Below are 8,682 nucleotides of genomic sequence, written 5' to 3' on the forward strand. Positions count from 1 at the left end.
TTCCCACACTGCAGAGGTGGTAGGAGACTTGGGAATCCTACAATGTTTTCCTGTAATTAAATCGTGCTGCACAGTGAACTTTTGCTGTAACAGGTCTGGCTGACTTACCATGCACAACAATCTGTTCAGAAGCCACCTCAGCATGAAAAACAACTGGAAAAATACATCTAGAATTCATCTTAATGTGAGTATTTTTACTCTCCATCCTATTCTATCCCCTTCACCTATTTCCATCCCTTCTCTCTCCTTTTATGCCAACACAGACTGTAAAAGGCTCATCTGAGTATTTGACTTCTGGTTCTTGTGGTGTGTGTCTTATGTTGACATCCCCAGGTGAGAGCAGCAAGAGGGATAGCAGCAGATTACTTTTTCAAGTTTTGTGGGGGTTTTAAACAGATGTTGAGCCCCTTATGGATGGTATTATATGATTTTTCTTCCAAGGTTTTAGGGACCTTTTAAAAGCAAGAAGTAGCCAAAGGAGAGGAACAATTTCTGTTCAAATGAAGCAAAGTTTTAAATAAAGGATGGTTTCCTGAGGAAACAAAATTTTCTGATTTGCAGACCAATTCCCCAAACAACTTCTGGATTGGCTGGTCAGGCTCAGCCAGGTTTGCCAAATGGGCAGACACCTCTTATTCTTGCAAGCTTTGAGGCAGCCATAAGAGGAGAAAAGGCTCATGTTAGGTCATCCACTGTGCTGATAATTATGAAGGCTGTCAGTATTTCTCCAGTCTCCTCATCCAAACAGAGACGTGAGTGGGAAGGAAGAGCAAAGAAGCAGCCATGAGCAGTGTGGTTCCCAGGAGGAGTAAGGAGTGCAGTTAGGAATTTAAAGATTCTGTAGTGAGGCTTTAGCAGGCTTTGGGGAAATTTGCTACAGCTCCAATATCCAGTTGGAGAGCACAGGGTCCAATTCTGTCTGTCAGGAGGCCAGAAAGCACTGTACTTGTTCTTCTTTTTCAGATAGGAATAGCAGCACCAGTAAGTGCTGGTAGGACAGTCAGAGGAAGGCTGCTACAAAGGCCAGGGATGGCCCCCACTCATAAAATCTATCCCAATGGGAGCAAATAGGATTCTCTCACTATTCACATGGCAATGCAAAAGTCTGTTGCTAAACTGCTCTTCCCATCTCTATTTATAAAAAGGGGAAGAACAACACATTTTAGGGTTTAGGACAAGGCAGGGAAGACCCAAGACTATGTTAGTTTTGTGTATCCGGACTATAATGGAAGACTAGGGTCACTGCTGTAGAAATTTGGGTGTTGGAAACACCCAAGCAGGTGTTTTCAGTAGAGAGGGGTGGGATCCCAAACTCTCTCAAAGCACGGCACCTTAAACACAGAGAAGTGCTCTCCTGTGTCCACCACCAGCCAGTTCCTCATTAGGACCAAAATGAGTAACCACTGCTGAACACAACTCCTGCATGCCTGACTTTAACAAGACTTCAATAATGCCTCTGCACCAATACACAGGATGTATTCCAGACCTGGACCTACCACAAAGGATTGCAGGGCAGTGAACTGTGGGACCTCTCTCACATTCCTTGCCTCTCTGCTGCACTGGAGATGATGTGCAACCCATCGAGTTTGGTGCCAGATCCCACTCTCTGCGAGCTTAACAGACACAACCCTGGAGAGACACCTCCATTGGAAAACACACAAGGAAGGGTAGACACATGACACAGATATTCCTTTTTTCTTTCCCCCCGTGCCTCTGTACATGACACATACAGCTAATCATGATTGCATCCTTTGAGAGCCAATCAGTGATTTGCATTCTTTTGGTAATTATCCCATCACCTGCACAGTGCAGATAATTCCGTGGACCTGCTGGTGCCGTTCAGCAGCTACGTCCCCAGGTTATAAAGTAAAGTGCTGAGTGGAAAATTTTAATGACTAGGGGCTGGTAAAATCTTAAATTGATGGCAATATATGGTGAAGTCACTTAAATAGTGTGAAATGCCCTTCTGGCTGGAAAGGGCTGGATGAAACTGTGGTTGATAAGTCGTTAAATTACATCCCATGGCTGGCTGCTTGTCTTGGGAAGGTACCGAGCGATAAGTGCGCAAATTATCATTACTGCACAGAGCGAAACTATTTCCAGCAGAGATGATTTGATAAAAGACAAGTTATTTATCATGATTAAAACTGGTACATTTGTACTTCTCCACATTGAACAGATCCTGAACTGGCAATCATCTTCCTAAAAGGTACCGCAGCCTGATTTAAAGGGTTTTATGACTGTTTTAATGGATGGGGTCTTTTGTCATGGAGAAAGAAGACCTTAATGTCTAAACTGCTGTGTTTCTCAGAATTATTTCCTCTTTCTTTGCAAGCACCTTGATTCCATCCTTTTTTTTCCACACCCTTTCATCATATTTGACTTTTCCTAAAAAGTCTCCAAAGGAACATTCTTTCACAAATAAGGAATAAACAGGCTGCTACATACAATAGTAGCAGGAGAGACCTTTGCCTTCAGCACATTCATTTTGGGCCCTGCAGAGACAGAAAAGACTTAAATTAATTTTCAGTGGTTGGCTGCTCAGCGATGGAGGGGATTAGGTGGTAAAGTCACTTTTGGTGCAAGAGGTAGAGTCAGCTAGGTCCAGCTATCACAGCTAGCAGACAACCATTGGCCACCACTCAGAAGTGACCTTTTGAACCTCTCAGGAAGTAACTCAAACGGACTACATAGGAGCTCCTATGAGCTATCATAGGAAATACATAGGAAATCAAGGAAATACAAAGGAAATCAAGGAAATACAAGTTTCCCACACAGTTCTACAGGGTACCATAGCTATGCTGGGCAAGGTGAAGCAAGCAGCTTCCAGTGGGTTCAATGGATAAATGAAGGGTGCTGTTCTCCAGTACCATTATTGGCAGGATCTTTTACATCAGGTCAGTTAGATGGGACTATCTGTACCAGGACTGCCAACAGGAGGTGGTGAGATCCATCTCTAGCACCATTATACAGCACTCCTTGTATGGGGAAGTGCCAAATCATACTGCCAAACCATTCCCTTTTCCATCCCTGAGGCCACAAGGGACTTGGCCTATTTTCTTGCTTGCAGGATAATGTTAAGCTGATAGTCCACCAGGACAGATAAACATGTCTCAGGCAGGAGAGAAGAATAAACGCTACACCTTCAGTGGGATTGCCAAACATGCACAGAGTATGGGAAATCTAGTTTGCTGGACTAAAACCCCTTTCCAGTATTTCTTGAATACTGGAAATTCAAGGACCCATCATTGTTGATATCTTCTCATTAACTTAGATGTTTGCTGTCTCCTATTAGTTCAGCAGTGGCTGGTTTAGGCTTGATTATCAAATCACCTAATTTAACTTCCTGTCTGATACGGCCCAAGGAATAATACACTTGGTACATTTACCCTTCTGCAGTTCAGCCAAGCTTACCTCTATCTGACTACAGCTCCCCTTCCAACACAGTCTCAGACTTGCCCCGAAATCTTCCAGACAGGTGGCTCAGTACCAGTGTAGGCATCTCAAAAAAAGTACCATTTTAAAAGGGGAAAGAAATTACATCCATAACTATATCATGATAATGTTGCCATACTTACAGCACCAGTGCTTTTCAAAACCCTGCTAGGGCATCACCAAAGGGAAAAAAATGTCACTTTGCTCTGACATGATCCCTTCTGGAAAGATGCACATCCAAGGACTTATAAAAGTTTTCCTCCTCTTGTGTTGCAGGAGTTTAAATGGGACTACGGATTACTCCTTTCAGCAATTTTTTTCTTTCTCTCTCTGTTCATTTATTTATATTTCAATCCAATTCTACGCCCATGAAACTTTGAAATTCTTCAAGATTTTCTGAAATCTCAGAACAGGTTAAGCCCCAACAACAGTTTATTCACCGGGAGCATATTCAATAAGAGAAGCTTAAAAGAGTTGAAATTAAAGATCAATTAGATAACCAAAACATTTTTCTTTAAATCTGCATGCTTTCTAGACAAACAGGCACAGGGCACCAGTAGGACTTCATAACTAGCATCTCACAGGGCTCCTCTCTCTGCCCTGACAGGAGACAGCATGGAATATTTGTCTACAGCTGCACTTCAGTGTCAAACTCAGCTCTATCATGCCTCAGCAGAATTGTGTCTTCTCTGTCCAGGAACAAATTCGGCCAAGGCTCTTCTCTGTGAGTAGCACACAGATAGCCCTGAGCAAAATTCAGTCTTGTCAAAATGTCTGTTTTCCATCTCCATTAAAAAATCATGTCCCAGTGTATAATCACGCAACTGGCAGAACGTGGAGGTGCTTTAGCATGCAACTCATCAGAGACTTGCTCCTTCTGTCCTGACCTCTTTTACTTACAGCAAAGAACAGATCTCTCAGCTCACCACTGGCATACCTGGGGCTTGTGCATGAGCAGGACACCATCACCAAGAGCCTTCAGTGTTATATGGACCAAAGAATAAAGTCATACCTGGACCTTGCTGCCCTTACAGACACCACCAGGAAAGGGGGCAGATCCTAAGAGAAGAAACTGCCATCGGGACATTTTTGTTGATTTCTCTCCTTTGGGGAAGCCCACATGCTTTAAGACAAATGAGAATAGTTAAATGAGAGAGAAAATACTTTAGAGGAATCACAGACTAGATTAACTTCTTGTGTGCACCAAAGATTGCATGTAGTGGTGAATAAAAACAAGTGGGTGAGCTCACCTGTTCAGTGTCTCTCAAAAGAGAGCACATTCAATATTGTCTAAATCATGTTTGGAACAGCACTGCTTACCTTCAGCTATGCCCTTGGGAAGGAAAAGCCAGGGTTACCCACATAGTTCTGGACAGAAGACAATAACCCAATAACCCAGCTGTCCTTTTGTACTTTACTTGGCCCCATCCTCATCCACCACCATCACCATGTTGGATGGGAAGAATAAAAACAAATGGCAAAACACAGAAGCTGCTCCAAAACTGTCATTTTCCTCTCCAACTGGCTTAAATGAACAAATGCCTTATCAGAGTATGGCTTCCTAACAAAGAAATATTAAGAAAATTTTTTTAATTCTAAGAGTGATTGGAAAATACACCTAGGACTGGCCCTGGATGAAAGCACATGCTTAAAATAACACATCTGTATAACTGGCTTGCTACCTTGGCATCTTAAAGTTGAAAGGGTCCTTTCATGAACTCATGAAGGAGATATGACTCTGATTTCCAACAGTATCACTGAGTACAATTGCTGTCAGCTATTTATGTTCTGGTGAATATGCATGCAGCAAATAACCTAAAACTGCAAACTCTACGCCATGAGTAGCAGTTGCAGGGTTCACGCACTAATAAAAAATCCTGTGCTTCATTTATGTTTCTGGTCCAATATATCTCCCTTGCAGTAACTCAGGGCAGAGATGACAAACAAACTAATACCTGCCCCAGTCTGCTAAGATTGCCTTTTCAAGACCCCAGAGCAACAGGGCACTTCTTGGCTGCCTTCTGCATTAGTATTTCTGTCCCCATGCGGGATGAAAGTGACTTTTCATTGTTTTGACTCATGGAGATGGAGAGCAAGGGCCTTGATCTCTGCCCAGGTGTCTGCAGTGTTACCTGCAATAGAGGGAATGCCACTGAGCGAGAAGCTCTGGGTATGCAACAGTACACCCTCAAAAAGATTGAGAGGCCATATTGCATGAAAAAAAAGAGTTTGTTTAGCCCAGTAGCCTTTCTCTGACAGTGGTCAAGTGGATATTTAGAAAGAACTGAAGCACGTTTTGTGTACAAGGATCTTGCCCTCACAGTTTCTGCTTGTAAAAAGTTTAGGCACTCTGTGGGTCTCAGGTTATATTTTAGGCACCAGTAGATCCCTCATCCCCACTTCTATGCTGAATTTTGCTAAAACTATGGTTATATACACCATTGCTGCCACAGCAATCGCTGACTGTAGCTCCATGTGCCATTTCTGTTGTTACTGAGTACTGGAAGGTGAACTGAGGATTATGTTCCACCATTTCAGGGAATCCAAAAAGACCAAGTTTACAGGCTGAAGTAGCTGATCAAGAATGAGCCAAACAAAAGGTACTTGCTACTTATCCTGCCAATTTGTTACCTCTCCATTCTGCCAGTGGACCTTTGCTGAGCACCCACAGTCTCATGCTGATGTCCGTGTTCCTCCAGGCCTTTCTCTTCCCCTACAGCATCTCGTGTCAGCCTGCAAGGTCCTGAGCATAGAGAGAAATGTAGCCATAGTCCGAGAGCCTAACAAGCTTCTGATATCTGGAAAATGTTAACTACTGATGGGCATCTTTAGTGTGTGTTAATAAAGTGTGCACAGAGCTGTCTAAAACTCACCCATATTCTGCTAGGAAATTTACTTGAGATGGTTAACAACCAGCATCTAAATATCAGTTACTTTGTTGTACAGGAAAAGCATGTGGGTACTTAAGATATTGATGAACTGGACTATAAGCAGATTATCCCAACGCTATGAGTAGAGACTAATTTCCCAGTAGAAAAAGCCTTTTGAAATGCAAGACAAAATGCCAATCCATTTACTAGTCACACATACTTGAAACATTTGGCTTATTTTGCTCCCTGCTACCGACTCACAGCCTTCAAATGATACAGAACTAAGAGGAATGTCCAGCATTCAAACAATACATAACTTTCAGATGATCTGCATCTCAAGATCGGGAAATCTGGGATTTGGTGGAAAAGTAAACACTTACAAATGCAGTTCCACAGTGTATCCAAATTCCCTCCAGAGTCTAAAAGCACAAACAGAGAGTTTTTCCTTGGAGATGACTGCTTCAGGGCAGGAGGATTTCTCCTGTAGACTGATGGAGTAATCCAGGACCTTCTAGCTATAGCTTGAGGGCCTCTTATTTTATTCACATGTGAAATTCCCTTTGATTTTTGTGTGACAAAGAGAACATGCAGCATGAAACCCTTACTGGAGAGACCTCATTACTTTTGACCATTGAAATACAATGGCCAAAAGAAAAAAATAAAATAAAAACTGGAAGGAAGCTGTGGAAAATCCCTAGTGCAATGGTAAACATGCAAAAGTCTCTGTTAGAAGAGATCTCTGAAATGCTTTATGGAGAATTTAGAGGGATTGCCTCTTCTTTGGGAAACTCACAGCTAACCCTTGGCTAGCTATAGGAGGACCTCCCAGGCCATGGATTCAGGACCTCTGCTCATGAAGTCACACACTGGCCACTCAGACCAGGTTCTGAAACTGCTGCTGGGCAAAGAAAATTTCAGAGTTCAGGGCCAAAGAGAGCACACACCTCTGGCCTCTCCAGTTACAATCTCTGCATTTGATGAGATAAAGTTTATGGTGTTGGAACTGATTCTGTGTTTTAGCAAGTGGCCCTTTAATTTAAAAGAATAGGTACTGAAGCAGCACCCAAAGTACTGTGCTCTACAATGGTACAGCCATTTTTGAACAAGAGACAGATGTCCCTGGGCTGTCACAGGCCAAAAGCCAGATGCTGCTAGAAAGGCACTGAAATCACACAGGGAGGGCTGGGCAGAGGAAAGTCTGACCTGGGGAATTTAATGGCAAAGTTGAAAGGGTCTGCTCCAAAATGAACTGAAGACATGGGGAACATTTCCACCCATGTTTTTGGGTTAAGATTTGGGAGACATTTCAGAAAAATGCATCAGTACATAATCCAATAGATGTTGATGACATTTAATCACATCCTTAATTCTGACCTCATGCTTACAGACATACTTGTATAGGAGGCCAACAGCAGCATTCTCACTAACTTTCACTTTTCAAACTTTCCAGATGATCAGATCCTTACATCGCCAGGATTGCCTAACGGGGCTGAAGAATACACAGGTTGCCTGTCTAGACATAAATCTATTCCATGGGGAAAGAGAAAAAAAAGAGGGGGGAAAAAGAGGGGAAGAGAGGGAAAAATGAAATTTTTAGAGTAATTTTCACATCCCTTTCATACCTTCAAATAATGTAATTTCACAGCTGATTTTGGGATCTGGGTTTGGTTTTGCCAACAAAAGCAGATATATGATATTTAAAGCCATTTAAAGGGCCCTTCTGAGGCAAAACTCGAACTGCTATGCTGGGCTGCCATCCCGGAGGATCGGGCTCGCCAGCGGAGCAGGTGGTGTGTGGGTCATCCACGTCTGTGTGACAAACTGTGATAATTGGATTGTTTGAGGAGCGGGGGAGGGATGTGACCGCTGTGTACAAACCTCAGAAGGGAATTAAAAGCAAGTCTGCATCCCAGTTAATAGTGCTCTATAAAAATGCAAAGTGGCTAATGATAAGCAAAGGAAGTTCCATTAAGCCATGTGCCTGGCGCAAAGGGGCATCATTGACCCCGCAAAGGATATTTGCTGGGAACAGTCAGGCAGCAGAAACAGGTGCAGAAATAAAAGCAAACTAATGGCTTGTTTTAAACTTCCCAATCTGCAATGTTAATGAACGCGCAGGCCAGGGACATCCAAAGAGTCTAAAGTGGCCAAAGCGTGATTTTTCATACCCATTAAAAACACAGGCATGCTCCAAACCAGAGGGAAACTGGGAAATGGCTTTCCTAGCACTAGCCATTCATTAGCTCCGCACAGCAGTATGCTGTACCAATAGCTTGCTGAGATTATTCAGGGTGGAGTGGGATGGAGGGCAGGGAAGGAACACAGGGAAAAAAGTTCCCCCTCAGCCCCATGCACTGTCAAGCTGCAATGTGGTCAG

This window comes from Passer domesticus, chromosome 1 (assembly GCF_036417665.1).
Source record: "Passer domesticus isolate bPasDom1 chromosome 1, bPasDom1.hap1, whole genome shotgun sequence".
NCBI classification, from domain to species: domain Eukaryota; kingdom Metazoa; phylum Chordata; class Aves; order Passeriformes; family Passeridae; genus Passer; species Passer domesticus.